This window comes from Medicago sativa, chromosome 6 (assembly GCF_051527215.1).
Source record: "Medicago sativa cultivar Bolivia chromosome 6, Bolivia_mono, whole genome shotgun sequence".
NCBI lineage: Eukaryota > Viridiplantae > Streptophyta > Magnoliopsida > Fabales > Fabaceae > Medicago > Medicago sativa.
In genome coordinates, this window is record NC_140754.1 from 65,110,783 (window position 1) to 65,138,772 (window position 27,990).

At 34.0% G+C, this 27,990-nt stretch overlaps 1 long non-coding RNA gene across 1 annotated transcript; it reads left to right on the top strand.

Moving 5' to 3' along the window:
* Positions 1–206: 206 nt before the first annotated feature.
* LOC146916343 (uncharacterized) lies at positions 207–27,961 on the top strand. Its single transcript, XR_015015006.1, has 7 exons — positions 207–759; positions 3,529–4,811; positions 7,583–8,865; positions 11,637–12,919; positions 15,690–16,972; positions 19,678–25,013; positions 27,784–27,961. It is a non-coding gene; the product is annotated as an uncharacterized LOC146916343 (long non-coding RNA).
* The last annotated feature ends 29 nt before the right edge of the window (positions 27,962–27,990 follow it).

Below are 27,990 nucleotides of genomic sequence, written 5' to 3' on the forward strand. Positions count from 1 at the left end.
GCAAGTTTTGCAGCAAAAAGATCCACCTTTGGCTTTGGTGGAGCTATTTCTTGTTTACCCATAACCATGTCCCTGAAGGAGATTGTTTAATTTTTATTTGGATTTCCATGTGAATTGTAATATCCCGCGAAATTATAAATAGACTGATGTATCAGTCGAGCATGTCAAGACCGAAATAATTTCTAAAGGGTTAATTTATTGAGAAATTATATGGTAACAAGTAATGGAGGGTAAATGTGTCTTTTCCCTTGGAGGGTATTTTGGCAATTTGGGTCTTGAGATTTTTTTAAGTGGAAAAGTCCACATTTTTCTCTATCCTTCCACACACTTCCTCTCACTTTGCTGAAAAGCTCTTTCCCCTATCTCTTCCTCCCTCTCGGCTCACTCCCTCATTCTCAAAAAAAAAACCACCAATATCCAACCTTAATCCTTTTAGAAATCAATATGCAAGTGATCATTCTTGTTCCTCAACACACTAGGAACCTTCAGCAAGCTTTGAATCCCCTTATTATTCCCTCTATGCCACGTGACCCATCCTTTCTCTTGTTCTCTTGGCTTGGAAATTTGTTAAATTGGTAGTTTTGTTATGTGTTTGTGGTTTTGAGGCAAAAGCTTGGTTCTTGGCAAGAAATTGAAGTGGGGTATAGAGGAATGGTATGACATGTATGTTTGGAGCTGCAAGGACAAGAAGAATTGATAGAGAATTTTAAAGAATTGGAGCTTATGTTCATCAATGGTAGTTCATTCACAATTTACAAGGTGAGTTCCTTTTCTAGGTTTGAAATTGTAATATATAGAGATGAATTTGATATTGATGATAGCTTAAGGGGATAGTAATTTAATAACCTTAAAATGTACAGTTGTTGTGGTATTTTGAATTGGTGTTGCTGTCGAAATTGAATGCTATTGTTAGATTGGTTACGGTTGAGTTTTATGAATAATTGGCTAAAATTCCTATAGACCTGCTGTCGGAAAAACTGTCGTAAGTACGTGTAAAGGAATTGTTTTTGAGTGAGAATTGTACCATTGGAAAAATAGACAGAATTTAACATGAAGTGGGCTTTAGAAAACTTTAATTTCGCTATGCTATGGCTGAGAAAATTGAGTTAGAAGTTCAGTTACTGAAATTGAAAGTCTGCACTATTGTTGCTGGAATGTTTATGTTATATCTCTCTGTACGTACGTCATTTTGCAGTGGGACTTGGATCATTTGAAAGCAGACAAAATTTAACACGAAATAGGCTTTGGAATGGATTGATTCAATTATGTTATGATGGAGAAAATTAAGTTACAAGTTTCAGATGTTAATGAAAAATTACTGCAGAAAATAGCTTCAGTGCAGGATTTTTAATAATTTATTGATTTTGAATTTTTAGACGGGACCAATTGCATAAGTTGAAATTATAAGCTGGCTGCATACAGTAAAATAATCATAAATGTTTGATTTCATATGAATGATTCAATCATAGGTTTTATGGACTGCTGTGCTGGAATTGATTTCTGCAGATCAGTTTCAGTGTTAGATTTTTCTGAAATTGATTACTTTGAATTTGGATATGGGACCAAATGCATTGTCTTCGTGTGTGTATTGGTCATGTACAGAAAAATTTACAAAAATTTATAACTTCAATTTTTATGTCTTTTGTGGCTTTGAATGACAGATGATTTAGCAGAAAATTCTGTTTTTTTTTATAATTAATGTATACTTTCATGTTCTATGCTTTTTCTAAGAGATCTTAAATGATGAAAGTTACATGAAAGGATGATGGTTGATCTAAAGGTGAATTCGATGTGAAATGGGACATTCTTGTTCGTAGTATGTAAAAGTCTCATAAATATTTAGATAACTGATAAGTTGAGTGAGAAAATTAGGATTCATCCTAGCTAGGTGGATTCTCCGTCTACGACGTGACGTGTAAGAAGGAGTAAACGGGGCACCGTTTATCGGAGTTAATATATCTCCACCTTACCTATTAGTGTTGAGATAACTAACTTGTCAGTGATTGTTCTGATGTAACGATCATTTATGTTCACAAGTCGGTTAGTTTAGGTTATCGAGGTTTTCCCACGTTTGATAACCTATAGAGGATTGCATATATTATTTATAAGTGATAATTGTAAGAGGATTGTTTATATTATTTATAAGTGATGATTTTAAGAATAAGTGATTAGATAGTAATGTTAATTGTGCATAATTAATTGATGTTAGTATGTGATGTTAGTATAAATGTTGGAGGGAAATTAACAACGAAATTGATGCATATATGCTTATAGTAAAGAATTGAAAGAAAAATTTGAAATGCATCCTATGAGTAATATGCTCACAGTGAATTATAGAAAATCGCAGAAAAATGGAAATGAGGAGAAAAAATTGAAATGAGTAACATGCTCATAGAAAAAGAAAAAAAAAAGAGAATATATGGAAAAACCGTTTGCTACAACGAGAGATAATGTAGCCTATGACGTACGGGTCATAGTATACCGTTTGCTACAACGAGAGATAATGTAGCCTATGACGTACGGGTCATAGTAAACCGTTTGCTACAACGAGATATAATGTAGCCTATGACGTACGGGTCATAGTATATCTGTTTGCTACAACGAGAGATAATGTAGCCTATGACGTACGGGTCATAGTAATGAATTCTATATCCGTTTGCTACAACGAGAGATAATGTAGCCTATGACGTACGGGTCATAGTAATGAATTCTATATCCGTTTGCTACAACGAGAGATAATGTAGCCTATGACGTACGGGTCATAGTAATGAATTCTATATCCGTTTGCTACAACGAGAGATAATGTAGCCTATGACGTACGGGTCATAGTAATGAATATGAAAACTCCGTTTGCTACAACGAAGAGATAATGTAGCCTATGAGGTACGACTTATAGTAACAAATGAAATGTATAATTAATGGTATAAAATTTTAAGTCAAGAATTATTCGAATAATATTTGAAAGAGAATAAAAAATAAAATTATGGAACCAAGGAAAAATTTTAAGGACCCTCCAACATGAATATTAACATAGCATACGCATATTATCATGAAAATTATGTTTAGAATGAATTAGCTACGAAGCAATAGTTCATGGGCATTTTTTATCAAAAGTAGAAATGTGGAATTTTAGTTATGGAATTCCGGCTTAGTTAGCCGAAACTAGTTGTTATCAGAAAAGGATCGGAAACATACGTAGATAAGTATGTCAGAATGTAAGCTATACCAGAATACGATATATTGGAGATATGTTTATGATTATTATGATTATGGTGATTATGTTTATGAAATTATGATTAAGGTTATGAGTATGACTATATGAATTATATAATCAAAGTAGTATTTGAGAGAGCGATTCTAGTTATCCCCTAATCGCTCAGCTATGCGTAGTGAAATCCTATAAACCCGAAATGGGTTAAGTTTAGAAACAGATGGCGATCCTAGGTTCCCCGAGGTTGCCTATAGCCCAGGATAGGTGGAACTCACTGAGACATCTTGTCTCATTCCAATCCCTTTTATTTATTTCAGATATACGAGTTGTTATACGACAGGATGATACTTGAGGAAGGAGCAGAAGTAGCTAGACCATATAAAGTACACGTCAGTGGTACTTTTTCTGAATTAACAGGTGAGAAGTTATATGTATTGTTCAGAGAGTTTTTAATTATTGTAATTTTAATGTACCCGATGCCGAGTTTAACACTCATGCTAGATATTCTATGTAATTTTCTAGTAGGGGTGTTTCAATTTGGTATCAGAGCAGGTCGATTCAGATCGTGCCTTGGGTCATTAGAATTCAATAATATGTAGTGTGACTATTGGGTTCCAGATATTTATTCCAAATGTCATGTCTGCTGAGCCTGATCAACTCAGACTAGTATATGACAGTTAGAACAAATGTCTGAGAGCTGAATAGGACCTTGGAGGAATGAAGTGTACGAAGAAGGAAAGGCATGATGTGAAGTTTATAATGAATTCTCTTAAGGAAGTATTCAACGCCAATGGTGGCTGGTACCTGTGCAGTTTAAATTAGTCAGTCAGAAAGAATCAGTTCGTAACAGACGTATGTTGGAATCTAAAGTTGAAAGTTGGAGAAATTATTTGTGCTTATTAGCAAGTAAATCGCTAAATTTCGAGGACGAAATTTCTTTAAGGGGGGTAGATTGTAATATCCCGCGAAATTATAAATAGACTGATGTATCAGTCGAGCATGTCAAGACCGAAATAATTTCTAAAGGGTTAATTAGTTATTGAGAAATTATATGGTAACAAGTAATGGAGGGTAAATGTGTCTTTTCCCTTGGAGGGTATTTTGGCAATTTGGGTCTTGAGATTTTTTTAAGTGGAAAAGTCCACATTTTTCTCTATCCTTCCACACACTTCCTCTCACTTTGCTGAAAAGCTCTTTCCCCTATCTCTTCCTCCCTCTCGGCTCACTCCCTCATTCTCAAAAAAAAAACCACCAATATCCAACCTTAATCCTTTTAGAAATCAATATGCAAGTGATCATTCTTGTTCCTCAACACACTAGGAACCTTCAGCAAGCTTTGAATCCCCTTATTATTCCCTCTATGCCACGTGACCCATCCTTTCTCTTGTTCTCTTGGCTTGGAAATTTGTTAAATTGGTAGTTTTGTTATGTGTTTGTGGTTTTGAGGCAAAAGCTTGGTTCTTGGCAAGAAATTGAAGTGGGGTATAGAGGAATGGTATGACATGTATGTTTGGAGCTGCAAGGACAAGAAGAATTGATAGAGAATTTTAAAGAATTGGAGCTTATGTTCATCAATGGTAGTTCATTCACAATTTACAAGGTGAGTTCCTTTTCTAGGTTTGAAATTGTAATATATAGAGATGAATTTGATATTGATGATAGCTTAAGGGGATAGTAATTTAATAACCTTAAAATGTACAGTTGTTGTGGTATTTTGAATTGGTGTTGCTGTCGAAATTGAATGCTATTGTTAGATTGGTTACGGTTGAGTTTTATGAATAATTGGCTAAAATTCCTATAGACCTGCTGTCGGAAAAACTGTCGTAAGTACGTGTAAAGGAATTGTTTTTGAGTGAGAATTGTACCATTGGAAAAATAGACAGAATTTAACATGAAGTGGGCTTTAGAAAACTTTAATTTCGCTATGCTATGGCTGAGAAAATTGAGTTAGAAGTTCAGTTACTGAAATTGAAAGTCTGCACTATTGTTGCTGGAATGTTTATGTTATATCTCTCTGTACGTACGTCATTTTGCAGTGGGACTTGGATCATTTGAAAGCAGACAAAATTTAACACGAAATAGGCTTTGGAATGGATTGATTCAATTATGTTATGATGGAGAAAATTAAGTTACAAGTTTCAGATGTTAATGAAAAATTACTGCAGAAAATAGCTTCAGTGCAGGATTTTTAATAATTTATTGATTTTGAATTTTTAGACGGGACCAATTGCATAAGTTGAAATTATAAGCTGGCTGCATACAGTAAAATAATCATAAATGTTTGATTTCATATGAATGATTCAATCATAGGTTTTATGGACTGCTGTGCTGGAATTGATTTCTGCAGATCAGTTTCAGTGTTAGATTTTTCTGAAATTGATTACTTTGAATTTGGATATGGGACCAAATGCATTGTCTTCGTGTGTGTATTGGTCATGTACAGAAAAATTTACAAAAATTTATAACTTCAATTTTTATGTCTTTTGTGGCTTTGAATGACAGATGATTTAGCAGAAAATTCTGTTTTTTTTTTATAATTAATGTATACTTTCATGTTCTATGCTTTTTCTAAGAGATCTTAAATGATGAAAGTTACATGAAAGGATGATGGTTGATCTAAAGGTGAATTCGATGTGAAATGGGACATTCTTGTTCGTAGTATGTAAAAGTCTCATAAATATTTAGATAACTGATAAGTTGAGTGAGAAAATTAGGATTCATCCTAGCTAGGTGGATTCTCCGTCTACGACGTGACGTGTAAGAAGGAGTAAACGGGGCACCGTTTATCGGAGTTAATATATCTCCACCTTACCTATTAGTGTTGAGATAACTAACTTGTCAGTGATTGTTCTGATGTAACGATCATTTATGTTCACAAGTCGGTTAGTTTAGGTTATCGAGGTTTTCCCACGTTTGATAACCTATAGAGGATTGCTTATATTATTTATAAGTGATAATTGTAAGAGGATTGTTTATATTATTTATAAGTGATGATTTTAAGAATAAGTGATTAGATAGTAATGTTAATTGTGCATAATTAATTGATGTTAGTATGTGATGTTAGTATAAATGTTGGAGGGAAATTAACAACGAAATTGATGCATATATGCTTATAGTAAAGAATTGAAAGAAAAATTTGAAATGCATCCTATGAGTAATATGCTCACAGTGAATTATAGAAAATCGCAGAAAAATGGAAATGAGGAGAAAAAATTGAAATGAGTAACATGCTCATAGAAAAAGAAAAAAAAAAAGAGAATATATGGAAAAACCGTTTGCTACAACGAGAGATAATGTAGCCTATGACGTACGGGTCATAGTATACCGTTTGCTACAACGAGAGATAATGTAGCCTATGACGTACGGGTCATAGTAAACCGTTTGCTACAACGAGATATAATGTAGCCTATGACGTACGGGTCATAGTATATCCGTTTGCTACAACGAGAGATAATGTAGCCTATGACGTACGGGTCATAGTAATGAATTCTATATCCGTTTGCTACAACGAGAGATAATGTAGCCTATGACGTACGGGTCATAGTAATGAATTCTATATCCGTTTGCTACAACGAGAGATAATGTAGCCTATGACGTACGGGTCATAGTAATGAATTCTATATCCGTTTGCTACAACGAGAGATAATGTAGCCTATGACGTACGGGTCATAGTAACGAATATGAAAACTCCGTTTGCTACAACGAAGAGATAATGTAGCCTATGAGGTACGACTTATAGTAACAAATGAAATGTATAATTAATGGTATAAAATTTTAAGTCAAGAATTATTCGAATAATATTTGAAAGAGAATAAAAAATAAAATTATGGAACCAAGGAAAAATTTTAAGGACCCTCCAACATGAATATTAACATAGCATACGCATATTATCATGAAAATTATGTTTAGAATGAATTAGCTACGAAGCAATAGTTCATGGGCATTTTTTATCAAAAGTAGAAATGTGGAATTTTAGTTATGGAATTCCGGCTTAGTTAGCCGAAACTAGTTGTTATCAGAAAAGGATCGGAAACATACGTAGATAAGTATGTCAGAATGTAAGCTATACCAGAATACGATATATTGGAGATATGTTTATGATTATTATGATTATGGTGATTATGTTTATGAAATTATGATTAAGGTTATGAGTATGACTATATGAATTATATAATCAAAGTAGTATTTGAGAGAGCGATTCTAGTTATCCCCTAATCGCTCAGCTATGCGTAGTGAAATCCTATAAACCCGAAATGGGTTAAGTTTAGAAACAGATGGCGATCCTAGGTTCCCCGAGGTTGCCTATAGCCCAGGATAGGTGGAACTCACTGAGACATCTTGTCTCATTCCAATCCCTTTTATTTATTTCAGATATACGAGTTGTTATACGACAGGATGATACTTGAGGAAGGAGCAGAAGTAGCTAGACCATATAAAGTACACGTCAGTGGTACTTTTTCTGAATTAACAGGTGAGAAGTTATATGTATTGTTCAGAGAGTTTTTAATTATTGTAATTTTAATGTACCCGATGCCGAGTTTAACACTCATGCTAGATATTCTATGTAATTTTCTAGTAGGGGTGTTTCAATTTGGTATCAGAGCAGGTCGATTCAGATCGTGCCTTGGGTCATTAGAATTCAATAATATGTAGTGTGACTATTGGGTTCCAGATATTTATTCCAAATGTCATGTCTGCTGAGCCTGATCAACTCAGACTAGTATATGACAGTTAGAACAAATGTCTGAGAGCTGAATAGGACCTTGGAGGAATGAAGTGTACGAAGAAGGAAAGGCATGATGTGAAGTTTATAATGAATTCTCTTAAGGAAGTATTCAACGCCAATGGTGGCTGGTACCTGTGCAGTTTAAATTAGTCAGTCAGAAAGAATCAGTTCGTAACAGACGTATGTTGGAATCTAAAGTTGAAAGTTGGAGAAATTATTTGTGCTTATTAGCAAGTAAATCGCTAAATTTCGAGGACGAAATTTCTTTAAGGGGGGTAGATTGTAATATCCCGCGAAATTATAAATAGACTGATGTATCAGTCGAGCATGTCAAGACCGAAATAATTTCTAAAGGGTTAATTAGTTATTGAGAAATTATATGGTAACAAGTAATGGAGGGTAAATGTGTCTTTTCCCTTGGAGGGTATTTTGGCAATTTGGGTCTTGAGATTTTTTTAAGTGGAAAAGTCCACATTTTTCTCTATCCTTCCACACACTTCCTCTCACTTTGCTGAAAAGCTCTTTCCCCTATCTCTTCCTCCCTCTCGGCTCACTCCCTCATTCTCAAAAAAAAAACCACCAATATCCAACCTTAATCCTTTTAGAAATCAATATGCAAGTGATCATTCTTGTTCCTCAACACACTAGGAACCTTCAGCAAGCTTTGAATCCCCTTATTATTCCCTCTATGCCACGTGACCCATCCTTTCTCTTGTTCTCTTGGCTTGGAAATTTGTTAAATTGGTAGTTTTGTTATGTGTTTGTGGTTTTGAGGCAAAAGCTTGGTTCTTGGCAAGAAATTGAAGTGGGGTATAGAGGAATGGTATGACATGTATGTTTGGAGCTGCAAGGACAAGAAGAATTGATAGAGAATTTTAAAGAATTGGAGCTTATGTTCATCAATGGTAGTTCATTCACAATTTACAAGGTGAGTTCCTTTTCTAGGTTTGAAATTGTAATATATAGAGATGAATTTGATATTGATGATAGCTTAAGGGGATAGTAATTTAATAACCTTAAAATGTACAGTTGTTGTGGTATTTTGAATTGGTGTTGCTGTCGAAATTGAATGCTATTGTTAGATTGGTTACGGTTGAGTTTTATGAATAATTGGCTAAAATTCCTATAGACCTGCTGTCGGAAAAACTGTCGTAAGTACGTGTAAAGGAATTGTTTTTGAGTGAGAATTGTACCATTGGAAAAATAGACAGAATTTAACATGAAGTGGGCTTTAGAAAACTTTAATTTCGCTATGCTATGGCTGAGAAAATTGAGTTAGAAGTTCAGTTACTGAAATTGAAAGTCTGCACTATTGTTGCTGGAATGTTTATGTTATATCTCTCTGTACGTACGTCATTTTGCAGTGGGACTTGGATCATTTGAAAGCAGACAAAATTTAACACGAAATAGGCTTTGGAATGGATTGATTCAATTATGTTATGATGGAGAAAATTAAGTTACAAGTTTCAGATGTTAATGAAAAATTACTGCAGAAAATAGCTTCAGTGCAGGATTTTTAATAATTTATTGATTTTGAATTTTTAGACGGGACCAATTGCATAAGTTGAAATTATAAGCTGGCTGCATACAGTAAAATAATCATAAATGTTTGATTTCATATGAATGATTCAATCATAGGTTTTATGGACTGCTGTGCTGGAATTGATTTCTGCAGATCAGTTTCAGTGTTAGATTTTTCTGAAATTGATTACTTTGAATTTGGATATGGGACCAAATGCATTGTCTTCGTGTGTGTATTGGTCATGTACAGAAAAATTTACAAAAATTTATAACTTCAATTTTTATGTCTTTTGTGGCTTTGAATGACAGATGATTTAGCAGAAAATTCTGTTTTTTTTTTATAATTAATGTATACTTTCATGTTCTATGCTTTTTCTAAGAGATCTTAAATGATGAAAGTTACATGAAAGGATGATGGTTGATCTAAAGGTGAATTCGATGTGAAATGGGACATTCTTGTTCGTAGTATGTAAAAGTCTCATAAATATTTAGATAACTGATAAGTTGAGTGAGAAAATTAGGATTCATCCTAGCTAGGTGGATTCTCCGTCTACGACGTGACGTGTAAGAAGGAGTAAACGGGGCACCGTTTATCGGAGTTAATATATCTCCACCTTACCTATTAGTGTTGAGATAACTAACTTGTCAGTGATTGTTCTGATGTAACGATCATTTATGTTCACAAGTCGGTTAGTTTAGGTTATCGAGGTTTTCCCACGTTTGATAACCTATAGAGGATTGCTTATATTATTTATAAGTGATAATTGTAAGAGGATTGTTTATATTATTTATAAGTGATGATTTTAAGAATAAGTGATTAGATAGTAATGTTAATTGTGCATAATTAATTGATGTTAGTATGTGATGTTAGTATAAATGTTGGAGGGAAATTAACAACGAAATTGATGCATATATGCTTATAGTAAAGAATTGAAAGAAAAATTTGAAATGCATCCTATGAGTAATATGCTCACAGTGAATTATAGAAAATCGCAGAAAAATGGAAATGAGGAGAAAAAATTGAAATGAGTAACATGCTCATAGAAAAAGAAAAAAAAAAAGAGAATATATGGAAAAACCGTTTGCTACAACGAGAGATAATGTAGCCTATGACGTACGGGTCATAGTATACCGTTTGCTACAACGAGAGATAATGTAGCCTATGACGTACGGGTCATAGTAAACCGTTTGCTACAACGAGATATAATGTAGCCTATGACGTACGGGTCATAGTATATCCGTTTGCTACAACGAGAGATAATGTAGCCTATGACGTACGGGTCATAGTAATGAATTCTATATCCGTTTGCTACAACGAGAGATAATGTAGCCTATGACGTACGGGTCATAGTAATGAATTCTATATCCGTTTGCTACAACGAGAGATAATGTAGCCTATGACGTACGGGTCATAGTAATGAATTCTATATCCGTTTGCTACAACGAGAGATAATGTAGCCTATGACGTACGGGTCATAGTAACGAATATGAAAACTCCGTTTGCTACAACGAAGAGATAATGTAGCCTATGAGGTACGACTTATAGTAACAAATGAAATGTATAATTAATGGTATAAAATTTTAAGTCAAGAATTATTCGAATAATATTTGAAAGAGAATAAAAAATAAAATTATGGAACCAAGGAAAAATTTTAAGGACCCTCCAACATGAATATTAACATAGCATACGCATATTATCATGAAAATTATGTTTAGAATGAATTAGCTACGAAGCAATAGTTCATGGGCATTTTTTATCAAAAGTAGAAATGTGGAATTTTAGTTATGGAATTCCGGCTTAGTTAGCCGAAACTAGTTGTTATCAGAAAAGGATCGGAAACATACGTAGATAAGTATGTCAGAATGTAAGCTATACCAGAATACGATATATTGGAGATATGTTTATGATTATTATGATTATGGTGATTATGTTTATGAAATTATGATTAAGGTTATGAGTATGACTATATGAATTATATAATCAAAGTAGTATTTGAGAGAGCGATTCTAGTTATCCCCTAATCGCTCAGCTATGCGTAGTGAAATCCTATAAACCCGAAATGGGTTAAGTTTAGAAACAGATGGCGATCCTAGGTTCCCCGAGGTTGCCTATAGCCCAGGATAGGTGGAACTCACTGAGACATCTTGTCTCATTCCAATCCCTTTTATTTATTTCAGATATACGAGTTGTTATACGACAGGATGATACTTGAGGAAGGAGCAGAAGTAGCTAGACCATATAAAGTACACGTCAGTGGTACTTTTTCTGAATTAACAGGTGAGAAGTTATATGTATTGTTCAGAGAGTTTTTAATTATTGTAATTTTAATGTACCCGATGCCGAGTTTAACACTCATGCTAGATATTCTATGTAATTTTCTAGTAGGGGTGTTTCAATTTGGTATCAGAGCAGGTCGATTCAGATCGTGCCTTGGGTCATTAGAATTCAATAATATGTAGTGTGACTATTGGGTTCCAGATATTTATTCCAAATGTCATGTCTGCTGAGCCTGATCAACTCAGACTAGTATATGACAGTTAGAACAAATGTCTGAGAGCTGAATAGGACCTTGGAGGAATGAAGTGTACGAAGAAGGAAAGGCATGATGTGAAGTTTATAATGAATTCTCTTAAGGAAGTATTCAACGCCAATGGTGGCTGGTACCTGTGCAGTTTAAATTAGTCAGTCAGAAAGAATCAGTTCGTAACAGACGTATGTTGGAATCTAAAGTTGAAAGTTGGAGAAATTATTTGTGCTTATTAGCAAGTAAATCGCTAAATTTCGAGGACGAAATTTCTTTAAGGGGGGTAGATTGTAATATCCCGCGAAATTATAAATAGACTGATGTATCAGTCGAGCATGTCAAGACCGAAATAATTTCTAAAGGGTTAATTAGTTATTGAGAAATTATATGGTAACAAGTAATGGAGGGTAAATGTGTCTTTTCCCTTGGAGGGTATTTTGGCAATTTGGGTCTTGAGATTTTTTTAAGTGGAAAAGTCCACATTTTTCTCTATCCTTCCACACACTTCCTCTCACTTTGCTGAAAAGCTCTTTCCCCTATCTCTTCCTCCCTCTCGGCTCACTCCCTCATTCTCAAAAAAAAAACCACCAATATCCAACCTTAATCCTTTTAGAAATCAATATGCAAGTGATCATTCTTGTTCCTCAACACACTAGGAACCTTCAGCAAGCTTTGAATCCCCTTATTATTCCCTCTATGCCACGTGACCCATCCTTTCTCTTGTTCTCTTGGCTTGGAAATTTGTTAAATTGGTAGTTTTGTTATGTGTTTGTGGTTTTGAGGCAAAAGCTTGGTTCTTGGCAAGAAATTGAAGTGGGGTATAGAGGAATGGTATGACATGTATGTTTGGAGCTGCAAGGACAAGAAGAATTGATAGAGAATTTTAAAGAATTGGAGCTTATGTTCATCAATGGTAGTTCATTCACAATTTACAAGGTGAGTTCCTTTTCTAGGTTTGAAATTGTAATATATAGAGATGAATTTGATATTGATGATAGCTTAAGGGGATAGTAATTTAATAACCTTAAAATGTACAGTTGTTGTGGTATTTTGAATTGGTGTTGCTGTCGAAATTGAATGCTATTGTTAGATTGGTTACGGTTGAGTTTTATGAATAATTGGCTAAAATTCCTATAGACCTGCTGTCGGAAAAACTGTCGTAAGTACGTGTAAAGGAATTGTTTTTGAGTGAGAATTGTACCATTGGAAAAATAGACAGAATTTAACATGAAGTGGGCTTTAGAAAACTTTAATTTCGCTATGCTATGGCTGAGAAAATTGAGTTAGAAGTTCAGTTACTGAAATTGAAAGTCTGCACTATTGTTGCTGGAATGTTTATGTTATATCTCTCTGTACGTACGTCATTTTGCAGTGGGACTTGGATCATTTGAAAGCAGACAAAATTTAACACGAAATAGGCTTTGGAATGGATTGATTCAATTATGTTATGATGGAGAAAATTAAGTTACAAGTTTCAGATGTTAATGAAAAATTACTGCAGAAAATAGCTTCAGTGCAGGATTTTTAATAATTTATTGATTTTGAATTTTTAGACGGGACCAATTGCATAAGTTGAAATTATAAGCTGGCTGCATACAGTAAAATAATCATAAATGTTTGATTTCATATGAATGATTCAATCATAGGTTTTATGGACTGCTGTGCTGGAATTGATTTCTGCAGATCAGTTTCAGTGTTAGATTTTTCTGAAATTGATTACTTTGAATTTGGATATGGGACCAAATGCATTGTCTTCGTGTGTGTATTGGTCATGTACAGAAAAATTTACAAAAATTTATAACTTCAATTTTTATGTCTTTTGTGGCTTTGAATGACAGATGATTTAGCAGAAAATTCTGTTTTTTTTTATAATTAATGTATACTTTCATGTTCTATGCTTTTTCTAAGAGATCTTAAATGATGAAAGTTACATGAAAGGATGATGGTTGATCTAAAGGTGAATTCGATGTGAAATGGGACATTCTTGTTCGTAGTATGTAAAAGTCTCATAAATATTTAGATAACTGATAAGTTGAGTGAGAAAATTAGGATTCATCCTAGCTAGGTGGATTCTCCGTCTACGACGTGACGTGTAAGAAGGAGTAAACGGGGCACCGTTTATCGGAGTTAATATATCTCCACCTTACCTATTAGTGTTGAGATAACTAACTTGTCAGTGATTGTTCTGATGTAACGATCATTTATGTTCACAAGTCGGTTAGTTTAGGTTATCGAGGTTTTCCCACGTTTGATAACCTATAGAGGATTGCTTATATTATTTATAAGTGATAATTGTAAGAGGATTGTTTATATTATTTATAAGTGATGATTTTAAGAATAAGTGATTAGATAGTAATGTTAATTGTGCATAATTAATTGATGTTAGTATGTGATGTTAGTATAAATGTTGGAGGGAAATTAACAACGAAATTGATGCATATATGCTTATAGTAAAGAATTGAAAGAAAAATTTGAAATGCATCCTATGAGTAATATGCTCACAGTGAATTATAGAAAATCGCAGAAAAATGGAAATGAGGAGAAAAAATTGAAATGAGTAACATGCTCATAGAAAAAGAAAAAAAAAAAGAGAATATATGGAAAAACCGTTTGCTACAACGAGAGATAATGTAGCCTATGACGTACGGGTCATAGTATACCGTTTGCTACAACGAGAGATAATGTAGCCTATGACGTACGGGTCATAGTAAACCGTTTGCTACAACGAGATATAATGTAGCCTATGACGTACGGGTCATAGTATATCCGTTTGCTACAACGAGAGATAATGTAGCCTATGACGTACGGGTCATAGTAATGAATTCTATATCCGTTTGCTACAACGAGAGATAATGTAGCCTATGACGTACGGGTCATAGTAATGAATTCTATATCCGTTTGCTACAACGAGAGATAATGTAGCCTATGACGTACGGGTCATAGTAATGAATTCTATATCCGTTTGCTACAACGAGAGATAATGTAGCCTATGACGTACGGGTCATAGTAACGAATATGAAAACTCCGTTTGCTACAACGAAGAGATAATGTAGCCTATGAGGTACGACTTATAGTAACAAATGAAATGTATAATTAATGGTATAAAATTTTAAGTCAAGAATTATTCGAATAATATTTGAAAGAGAATAAAAAATAAAATTATGGAACCAAGGAAAAATTTTAAGGACCCTCCAACATGAATATTAACATAGCATACGCATATTATCATGAAAATTATGTTTAGAATGAATTAGCTACGAAGCAATAGTTCATGGGCATTTTTTATCAAAAGTAGAAATGTGGAATTTTAGTTATGGAATTCCGGCTTAGTTAGCCGAAACTAGTTGTTATCAGAAAAGGATCGGAAACATACGTAGATAAGTATGTCAGAATGTAAGCTATACCAGAATACGATATATTGGAGATATGTTTATGATTATTATGATTATGGTGATTATGTTTATGAAATTATGATTAAGGTTATGAGTATGACTATATGAATTATATAATCAAAGTAGTATTTGAGAGAGCGATTCTAGTTATCCCCTAATCGCTCAGCTATGCGTAGTGAAATCCTATAAACCCGAAATGGGTTAAGTTTAGAAACAGATGGCGATCCTAGGTTCCCCGAGGTTGCCTATAGCCCAGGATAGGTGGAACTCACTGAGACATCTTGTCTCATTCCAATCCCTTTTATTTATTTCAGATATACGAGTTGTTATACGACAGGATGATACTTGAGGAAGGAGCAGAAGTAGCTAGACCATATAAAGTACACGTCAGTGGTACTTTTTCTGAATTAACAGGTGAGAAGTTATATGTATTGTTCAGAGAGTTTTTAATTATTGTAATTTTAATGTACCCGATGCCGAGTTTAACACTCATGCTAGATATTCTATGTAATTTTCTAGTAGGGGTGTTTCAATTTGGTATCAGAGCAGGTCGATTCAGATCGTGCCTTGGGTCATTAGAATTCAATAATATGTAGTGTGACTATTGGGTTCCAGATATTTATTCCAAATGTCATGTCTGCTGAGCCTGATCAACTCAGACTAGTATATGACAGTTAGAACAAATGTCTGAGAGCTGAATAGGACCTTGGAGGAATGAAGTGTACGAAGAAGGAAAGGCATGATGTGAAGTTTATAATGAATTCTCTTAAGGAAGTATTCAACGCCAATGGTGGCTGGTACCTGTGCAGTTTAAATTAGTCAGTCAGAAAGAATCAGTTCGTAACAGACGTATGTTGGAATCTAAAGTTGAAAGTTGGAGAAATTATTTGTGCTTATTAGCAAGTAAATCGCTAAATTTCGAGGACGAAATTTCTTTAAGGGGGGTAGATTGTAATATCCCGCGAAATTATAAATAGACTGATGTATCAGTCGAGCATGTCAAGACCGAAATAATTTCTAAAGGGTTAATTAGTTATTGAGAAATTATATGGTAACAAGTAATGGAGGGTAAATGTGTCTTTTCCCTTGGAGGGTATTTTGGCAATTTGGGTCTTGAGATTTTTTTAAGTGGAAAAGTCCACATTTTTCTCTATCCTTCCACACACTTCCTCTCACTTTGCTGAAAAGCTCTTTCCCCTATCTCTTCCTCCCTCTCGGCTCACTCCCTCATTCTCAAAAAAAAAACCACCAATATCCAACCTTAATCCTTTTAGAAATCAATATGCAAGTGATCATTCTTGTTCCTCAACACACTAGGAACCTTCAGCAAGCTTTGAATCCCCTTATTATTCCCTCTATGCCACGTGACCCATCCTTTCTCTTGTTCTCTTGGCTTGGAAATTTGTTAAATTGGTAGTTTTGTTATGTGTTTGTGGTTTTGAGGCAAAAGCTTGGTTCTTGGCAAGAAATTGAAGTGGGGTATAGAGGAATGGTATGACATGTATGTTTGGAGCTGCAAGGACAAGAAGAATTGATAGAGAATTTTAAAGAATTGGAGCTTATGTTCATCAATGGTAGTTCATTCACAATTTACAAGGTGAGTTCCTTTTCTAGGTTTGAAATTGTAATATATAGAGATGAATTTGATATTGATGATAGCTTAAGGGGATAGTAATTTAATAACCTTAAAATGTACAGTTGTTGTGGTATTTTGAATTGGTGTTGCTGTCGAAATTGAATGCTATTGTTAGATTGGTTACGGTTGAGTTTTATGAATAATTGGCTAAAATTCCTATAGACCTGCTGTCGGAAAAACTGTCGTAAGTACGTGTAAAGGAATTGTTTTTGAGTGAGAATTGTACCATTGGAAAAATAGACAGAATTTAACATGAAGTGGGCTTTAGAAAACTTTAATTTCGCTATGCTATGGCTGAGAAAATTGAGTTAGAAGTTCAGTTACTGAAATTGAAAGTCTGCACTATTGTTGCTGGAATGTTTATGTTATATCTCTCTGTACGTACGTCATTTTGCAGTGGGACTTGGATCATTTGAAAGCAGACAAAATTTAACACGAAATAGGCTTTGGAATGGATTGATTCAATTATGTTATGATGGAGAAAATTAAGTTACAAGTTTCAGATGTTAATGAAAAATTACTGCAGAAAATAGCTTCAGTGCAGGATTTTTAATAATTTATTGATTTTGAATTTTTAGACGGGACCAATTGCATAAGTTGAAATTATAAGCTGGCTGCATACAGTAAAATAATCATAAATGTTTGATTTCATATGAATGATTCAATCATAGGTTTTATGGACTGCTGTGCTGGAATTGATTTCTGCAGATCAGTTTCAGTGTTAGATTTTTCTGAAATTGATTACTTTGAATTTGGATATGGGACCAAATGCATTGTCTTCGTGTGTGTATTGGTCATGTACAGAAAAATTTACAAAAATTTATAACTTCAATTTTTATGTCTTTTGTGGCTTTGAATGACAGATGATTTAGCAGAAAATTCTGTTTTTTTTTATAATTAATGTATACTTTCATGTTCTATGCTTTTTCTAAGAGATCTTAAATGATGAAAGTTACATGAAAGGATGATGGTTGATCTAAAGGTGAATTCGATGTGAAATGGGACATTCTTGTTCGTAGTATGTAAAAGTCTCATAAATATTTAGATAACTGATAAGTTGAGTGAGAAAATTAGGATTCATCCTAGCTAGGTGGATTCTCCGTCTACGACGTGACGTGTAAGAAGGAGTAAACGGGGCACCGTTTATCGGAGTTAATATATCTCCACCTTACCTATTAGTGTTGAGATAACTAACTTGTCAGTGATTGTTCTGATGTAACGATCATTTATGTTCACAAGTCGGTTAGTTTAGGTTATCGAGGTTTTCCCACGTTTGATAACCTATAGAGGATTGCTTATATTATTTATAAGTGATAATTGTAAGAGGATTGTTTATATTATTTATAAGTGATGATTTTAAGAATAAGTGATTAGATAGTAATGTTAATTGTGCATAATTAATTGATGTTAGTATGTGATGTTAGTATAAATGTTGGAGGGAAATTAACAACGAAATTGATGCATATATGCTTATAGTAAAGAATTGAAAGAAAAATTTGAAATGCATCCTATGAGTAATATGCTCACAGTGAATTATAGAAAATCGCAGAAAAATGGAAATGAGGAGAAAAAATTGAAATGAGTAACATGCTCATAGAAAAAGAAAAAAAAAAGAGAATATATGGAAAAACCGTTTGCTACAACGAGAGATAATGTAGCCTATGACGTACGGGTCATAGTATACCGTTTGCTACAACGAGAGATAATGTAGCCTATGACGTACGGGTCATAGTAAACCGTTTGCTACAACGAGATATAATGTAGCCTATGACGTACGGGTCATAGTATATCCGTTTGCTACAACGAGAGATAATGTAGCCTATGACGTACGGGTCATAGTAATGAATTCTATATCCGTTTGCTACAACGAGAGATAATGTAGCCTATGACGTACGGGTCATAGTAATGAATTCTATATCCGTTTGCTACAACGAGAGATAATGTAGCCTATGACGTACGGGTCATAGTAACGAATATGAAAACTCCGTTTGCTACAACGAAGAGATAATGTAGCCTATGAGGTACGACTTATAGTAACAAATGAAATGTATAATTAATGGTATAAAATTTTAAGTCAAGAATTATTCGAATAATATTTGAAAGAGAATAAAAAATAAAATTATGGAACCAAGGAAAAATTTTAAGGACCCTCCAACATGAATATTAACATAGCATACGCATATTATCATGAAAATTATGTTTAGAATGAATTAGCTACGAAGCAATAGTTCATGGGCATTTTTTATCAAAAGTAGAAATGTGGAATTTTAGTTATGGAATTCCGGCTTAGTTAGCCGAAACTAGTTGTTATCAGAAAAGGATCGGAAACATACGTAGATAAGTATGTCAGAATGTAAGCTATACCAGAATACGATATATTGGAGATATGTTTATGATTATTATGATTATGGTGATTATGTTTATGAAATTATGATTAAGGTTATGAGTATGACTATATGAATTATATAATCAAAGTAGTATTTGAGAGAGCGATTCTAGTTATCCCCTAATCGCTCAGCTATGCGTAGTGAAATCCTATAAACCCGAAATGGGTTAAGTTTAGAAACAGATGGCGATCCTAGGTTCCCCGAGGTTGCCTATAGCCCAGGATAGGTGGAACTCACTGAGACATCTTGTCTCATTCCAATCCCTTTTATTTATTTCAGATATACGAGTTGTTATACGACAGGATGATACTTGAGGAAGGAGCAGAAGTAGCTAGACCATATAAAGTACACGTCAGTGGTACTTTTTCTGAATTAACAGGTGAGAAGTTATATGTATTGTTCAGAGAGTTTTTAATTATTGTAATTTTAATGTACCCGATGCCGAGTTTAACACTCATGCTAGATATTCTATGTAATTTTCTAGTAGGGGTGTTTCAATTTGGTATCAGAGCAGGTCGATTCAGATCGTGCCTTGGGTCATTAGAATTCAATAATATGTAGTGTGACTATTGGGTTCCAGATATTTATTCCAAATGTCATGTCTGCTGAGCCTGATCAACTCAGACTAGTATATGACAGTTAGAACAAATGTCTGAGAGCTGAATAGGACCTTGGAGGAATGAAGTGTACGAAGAAGGAAAGGCATGATGTGAAGTTTATAATGAATTCTCTTAAGGAAGTATTCAACGCCAATGGTGGCTGGTACCTGTGCAGTTTAAATTAGTCAGTCAGAAAGAATCAGTTCGTAACAGACGTATGTTGGAATCTAAAGTTGAAAGTTGGAGAAATTATTTGTGCTTATTAGCAAGTAAATCGCTAAATTTCGAGGACGAAATTTCTTTAAGGGGGGTAGATTGTAATATCCCGCGAAATTATAAATAGACTGATGTATCAGTCGAGCATGTCAAGACCGAAATAATTTCTAAAGGGTTAATTAGTTATTGAGAAATTATATGGTAACAAGTAATGGAGGGTAAATGTGTCTTTTCCCTTGGAGGGTATTTTGGCAATTTGGGTCTTGAGATTTTTTTAAGTGGAAAAGTCCACATTTTTCTCTATCCTTCCACACACTTCCTCTCACTTTGCTGAAAAGCTCTTTCCCCTATCTCTTCCTCCCTCTCGGCTCACTCCCTCATTCTCAAAAAAAAAACCACCAATATCCAACCTTAATCCTTTTAGAAATCAATATGCAAGTGATCATTCTTGTTCCTCAACACACTAGGAACCTTCAGCAAGCTTTGAATCCCCTTATTATTCCCTCTATGCCACGTGACCCATCCTTTCTCTTGTTCTCTTGGCTTGGAAATTTGTTAAATTGGTAGTTTTGTTATGTGTTTGTGGTTTTGAGGCAAAAGCTTGGTTCTTGGCAAGAAATTGAAGTGGGGTATAGAGGAATGGTATGACATGTATGTTTGGAGCTGCAAGGACAAGAAGAATTGATAGAGAATTTTAAAGAATTGGAGCTTATGTTCATCAATGGTAGTTCATTCACAATTTACAAGGTGAGTTCCTTTTCTAGGTTTGAAATTGTAATATATAGAGATGAATTTGATATTGATGATAGCTTAAGGGGATAGTAATTTAATAACCTTAAAATGTACAGTTGTTGTGGTATTTTGAATTGGTGTTGCTGTCGAAATTGAATGCTATTGTTAGATTGGTTACGGTTGAGTTTTATGAATAATTGGCTAAAATTCCTATAGACCTGCTGTCGGAAAAACTGTCGTAAGTACGTGTAAAGGAATTGTTTTTGAGTGAGAATTGTACCATTGGAAAAATAGACAGAATTTAACATGAAGTGGGCTTTAGAAAACTTTAATTTCGCTATGCTATGGCTGAGAAAATTGAGTTAGAAGTTCAGTTACTGAAATTGAAAGTCTGCACTATTGTTGCTGGAATGTTTATGTTATATCTCTCTGTACGTACGTCATTTTGCAGTGGGACTTGGATCATTTGAAAGCAGACAAAATTTAACACGAAATAGGCTTTGGAATGGATTGATTCAATTATGTTATGATGGAGAAAATTAAGTTACAAGTTTCAGATGTTAATGAAAAATTACTGCAGAAAATAGCTTCAGTGCAGGATTTTTAATAATTTATTGATTTTGAATTTTTAGACGGGACCAATTGCATAAGTTGAAATTATAAGCTGGCTGCATACAGTAAAATAATCATAAATGTTTGATTTCATATGAATGATTCAATCATAGGTTTTATGGACTGCTGTGCTGGAATTGATTTCTGCAGATCAGTTTCAGTGTTAGATTTTTCTGAAATTGATTACTTTGAATTTGGATATGGGACCAAATGCATTGTCTTCGTGTGTGTATTGGTCATGTACAGAAAAATTTACAAAAATTTATAACTTCAATTTTTATGTCTTTTGTGGCTTTGAATGACAGATGATTTAGCAGAAAATTCTGTTTTTTTTTATAATTAATGTATACTTTCATGTTCTATGCTTTTTCTAAGAGATCTTAAATGATGAAAGTTACATGAAAGGATGATGGTTGATCTAAAGGTGAATTCGATGTGAAATGGGACATTCTTGTTCGTAGTATGTAAAAGTCTCATAAATATTTAGATAACTGATAAGTTGAGTGAGAAAATTAGGATTCATCCTAGCTAGGTGGATTCTCCGTCTACGACGTGACGTGTAAGAAGGAGTAAACGGGGCACCGTTTATCGGAGTTAATATATCTCCACCTTACCTATTAGTGTTGAGATAACTAACTTGTCAGTGATTGTTCTGATGTAACGATCATTTATGTTCACAAGTCGGTTAGTTTAGGTTATCGAGGTTTTCCCACGTTTGATAACCTATAGAGGATTGCTTATATTATTTATAAGTGATAATTGTAAGAGGATTGTTTATATTATTTATAAGTGATGATTTTAAGAATAAGTGATTAGATAGTAATGTTAATTGTGCATAATTAATTGATGTTAGTATGTGATGTTAGTATAAATGTTGGAGGGAAATTAACAACGAAATTGATGCATATATGCTTATAGTAAAGAATTGAAAGAAAAATTTGAAATGCATCCTATGAGTAATATGCTCACAGTGAATTATAGAAAATCGCAGAAAAATGGAAATGAGGAGAAAAAATTGAAATGAGTAACATGCTCATAGAAAAAGAAAAAAAGAAAGAGAATATATGGAAAAACCGTTTGCTACAACGAGAGATAATGTAGCCTATGACGTACGGGTCATAGTATACCGTTTGCTACAACGAGAGATAATGTAGCCTATGACGTACGGGTCATAGTAAACCGTTTGCTACAACGAGATATAATGTAGCCTATGACGTACGGGTCATAGTATATCCGTTTGCTACAACGAGAGATAATGTAGCCTATGACGTACGGGTCATAGTAATGAATTCTATATCCGTTTGCTACAACGAGAGATAATGTAGCCTATGACGTACGGGTCATAGTAATGAATTCTATATCCGTTTGCTACAACGAGAGATAATGTAGCCTATGACGTACGGGTCATAGTAATGAATTCTATATCCGTTTGCTACAACGAGAGATAATGTAGCCTATGACGTACGGGTCATAGTAACGAATATGAAAACTCCGTTTGCTACAACGAAGAGATAATGTAGCCTATGAGGTACGACTTATAGTAACAAATGAAATGTATAATTAATGGTATAAAATTTTAAGTCAAGAATTATTCGAATAATATTTGAAAGAGAATAAAAAATAAAATTATGGAACCAAGGAAAAATTTTAAGGACCCTCCAACATGAATATTAACATAGCATACGCATATTATCATGAAAATTATGTTTAGAATGAATTAGCTACGAAGCAATAGTTCATGGGCATTTTTTATCAAAAGTAGAAATGTGGAATTTTAGTTATGGAATTCCGGCTTAGTTAGCCGAAACTAGTTGTTATCAGAAAAGGATCGGAAACATACGTAGATAAGTATGTCAGAATGTAAGCTATACCAGAATACGATATATTGGAGATATGTTTATGATTATTATGATTATGGTGATTATGTTTATGAAATTATGATTAAGGTTATGAGTATGACTATATGAATTATATAATCAAAGTAGTATTTGAGAGAGCGATTCTAGTTATCCCCTAATCGCTCAGCTATGCGTAGTGAAATCCTATAAACCCGAAATGGGTTAAGTTTAGAAACAGATGGCGATCCTAGGTTCCCCGAGGTTGCCTATAGCCTAGGATAGGTGGAACTCACTGAGACATCTTGTCTCATTCCAATCCCTTTTATTTATTTCAGATATACGAGTTGTTATACGACAGGATGATACTTGAGGAAGGAGCAGAAGTAGCTAGACCATATAAAGTACACGTCAGTGGTACTTTTTCTGAATTAACAGGTGAGAAGTTATATGTATTGTTCAGAGAGTTTTTAATTATTGTAATTTTAATGTACCCGATGCCGAGTTTAACACTCATGCTAGATATTCTATGTAATTTTCTAGTAGGGGTGTTTCAATTTGGTATCAGAGCAGGTCGATTCAGATCGTGCCTTGGGTCATTAGAATTCAATAATATGTAGTGTGACTATTGGGTTCCAGATATTTATTCCAAATGTCATGTCTGCTGAGCCTGATCAACTCAGACTAGTATATGACAGTTAGAACAAATGTCTGAGAGCTGAATAGGACCTTGGAGGAATGAAGTGTACGAAGAAGGAAAGGCATGATGTGAAGTTTATAATGAATTCTCTTAAGGAAGTATTCAACGCCAATGGTGGCTGGTACCTGTGCAGTTTAAATTAGTCAGTCAGAAAGAATCAGTTCGTAACAGACGTATGTTGGAATCTAAAGTTGAAAGTTGGAGAAATTATTTGTGCTTATTAGCAAGTAAATCGCTAAATTTCGAGGACGAAATTTCTTTAAGGGGGGTAGATTGTAATATCCCGCGAAATTATAAATAGACTGATGTATCAGTCGAGCATGTCAAGACCGAAATAATTTCTAAAGGGTTAATTAGTTATTGAGAAATTATATGGTAACAAGTAATGGAGGGTAAATGTGTCTTTTCCCTTGGAGGGTATTTTGGCAATTTGGGTCTTGAGATTTTTTTAAGTGGAAAAGTCCACATTTTTCTCTATCCTTCCACACACTTCCTCTCACTTTGCTGAAAAGCTCTTTCCCCTATCTCTTCCTCCCTCTCGGCTCACTCCCTCATTCTCAAAAAAAAAACCACCAATATCCAACCTTAATCCTTTTAGAAATCAATATGCAAGTGATCATTCTTGTTCCTCAACACACTAGGAACCTTCAGCAAGCTTTGAATCCCCTTATTATTCCCTCTATGCCACGTGACCCATCCTTTCTCTTGTTCTCTTGGCTTGGAAATTTGTTAAATTGGTAGTTTTGTTATGTGTTTGTGGTTTTGAGGCAAAAGCTTGGTTCTTGGCAAGAAATTGAAGTGGGGTATAGAGGAATGGTATGACATGTATGTTTGGAGCTGCAAGGACAAGAAGAATTGATAGCGAATTTTAAAGAATTGGAGCTTATGTTCATCAATGGTAGTTCATTCACAATTTACAAGGTGAGTTCCTTTTCTAGGTTTGAAATTGTAATATATAGAGATGAATTTGATATTGATGATAGCTTAAGGGGATAGTAATTTAATAACCTTAAAATGTACAGTTGTTGTGGTATTTTGAATTGGTGTTGCTGTCGAAATTGAATGCTTTTGTTAGATTGGTTACGGTTGAGTTTTATGAATAATTGGCTAAAATTCCTATAGACCTGCTGTCGGAAAAACTGTCGTAAGTACGTGTAAAGGAATTGTTTTTGAGTGAGAATTGTACCATTGGAAAAATAGACAGAATTTAACATGAAGTGGGCTTTAGAAAACTTTAATTTCGCTATGCTATGGCTGAGAAAATTGAGTTAGAAGTTCAGTTACTGAAATTGAAAGTCTGCACTATTGTTGCTGGAATGTTTATGTTATATCTCTCTGTACGTACGTCATTTTGCAGTGGGACTTGGATCATTTGAAAGCAGACAAAATTTAACACGAAATAGGCTTTGGAATGGATTGATTCAATTATGTTATGATGGAGAAAATTAAGTTACAAGTTTCAGATGTTAATGAAAAATTACTGCAGAAAATAGCTTCAGTGCAGGATTTTTAATAATTTATTGATTTTGAATTTTTAGACGGGACCAATTGCATAAGTTGAAATTATAAGCTGGCTGCATACAGTAAAATAATCATAAATGTTTGATTTCATATGAATGATTCAATCATAGGTTTTATGGACTGCTGTGCTGGAATTGATTTCTGCAGATCAGTTTCAGTGTTAGATTTTTCTGAAATTGATTACTTTGAATTTGGATATGGGACCAAATGCATTGTCTTCGTGTGTGTATTGGTCATGTACAGAAAAATTTACAAAAATTTATAACTTCAATTTTTATGTCTTTTGTGGCTTTGAATGACAGATGATTTAGCAGAAAATTCTGTTTTTTTTTATAATTAATGTATACTTTCATGTTCTATGCTTTTTCTAAGAGATCTTAAATGATGAAAGTTACATGAAAGGATGATGGTTGATCTAAAGGTGAATTCGATGTGAAATGGGACATTCTTGTTCGTAGTATGTAAAAGTCTCATAAATATTTAGATAACTGATAAGTTGAGTGAGAAAATTAGGATTCATCCTAGCTAGGTGGATTCTCCGTCTACGACGTGACGTGTAAGAAGGAGTAAACGGGGCACCGTTTATCGGAGTTAATATATCTCCACCTTACCTATTAGTGTTGAGATAACTAACTTGTCAGTGATTGTTCTGATGTAACGATCATTTATGTTCACAAGTCGGTTAGTTTAGGTTATCGAGGTTTTCCCACGTTTGATAACCTATAGAGGATTGCTTATATTATTTATAAGTGATAATTGTAAGAGGATTGTTTATATTATTTATAAGTGATGATTTTAAGAATAAGTGATTAGATAGTAATGTTAATTGTGCATAATTAATTGATGTTAGTATGTGATGTTAGTATAAATGTTGGAGGGAAATTAACAACGAAATTGATGCATATATGCTTATAGTAAAGAATTGAAAGAAAAATTTGAAATGCATCCTATGAGTAATATGCTCACAGTGAATTATAGAAAATCGCAGAAAAATGGAAATGAGGAGAAAAAATTGAAATGAGTAACATGCTCATAGAAAAAGAAAAAAAAAAGAGAATATATGGAAAAACCGTTTGCTACAACGAGAGATAATGTAGCCTATGACGTACGGGTCATAGTATACCGTTTGCTACAACGAGAGATAATGTAGTCTATGACGTACGGGTCATAGTAAACCGTTTGCTACAACGAGATATAATGTAGCCTATGACGTACGGGTCATAGTATATCCGTTTGCTACAACGAGAGATAATGTAGCCTATGACGTACGGGTCATAGTAATGAATTCTATATCCGTTTGCTACAACGAGAGATAATGTAGCCTATGACGTACGGGTCATAGTAATGAATTCTATATCCGTTTGCTACAACGAGAGATAATGTAGCCTATGACGTACGGGTCATAGTAATGAATTCTATATCCGTTTGCTACAACGAGAGATAATGTAGCCTATGACGTACGGGTCATAGTAACGAATATGAAAACTCCGTTTGCTACAACGAAGAGATAATGTAGCCTATGAGGTACGACTTATAGTAACAAATGAAATGTATAATTAATGGTATAAAATTTTAAGTCAAGAATTATTCGAATAATATTTGAAAGAGAATAAAAAAATAAAATTATGGAACCAAGGAAAAATTTTAAGGACCCTCCAACATGAATATTAACATAGCATACGCATATTATCATGAAAATTATGTTTAGAATGAATTAGCTACGAAGCAATAGTTCATGGGCATTTTTTATCAAAAGTAGAAATGTGGAATTTTAGTTATGGAATTCCGGCTTAGTTAGCCGAAACTAGTTGTTATCAGAAAAGGATCGGAAACATACGTAGATAAGTATGTCAGAATGTAAGCTATACCAGAATACGATATATTGGAGATATGTTTATGATTATTATGATTATGGTGATTATGTTTATGAAATTATGATTAAGGTTATGAGTATGACTATATGAATTATATAATCAAAGTAGTATTTGAGAGAGCGATTCTAGTTATCCCCTAATCGCTCAGCTATGCGTAGTGAAATCCTATAAACCCGAAATGGGTTAAGTTTAGAAACAGATGGCGATCCTAGGTTCCCCGAGGTTGCCTATAGCCTAGGATAGGTGGAACTCACTGAGACATATTGTCTCATTCCAATCCCTTTTATTTATTTCAGATATACGAGTTGTTATACGACAGGATGATACTTGAGGAAGGAGCAGAAGTAGCTAGACCATATAAAGTACACGTCAGTGGTACTTTTTCTGAATTAACAGGTGAGAAGTTATATGTATTGTTCAGAGAGTTTTTAATTATTGCAATTTTAATGTACCCGATGCCGAGTTTAACACTCATGCTAGATATTCTATGTAATTTTCTAGTA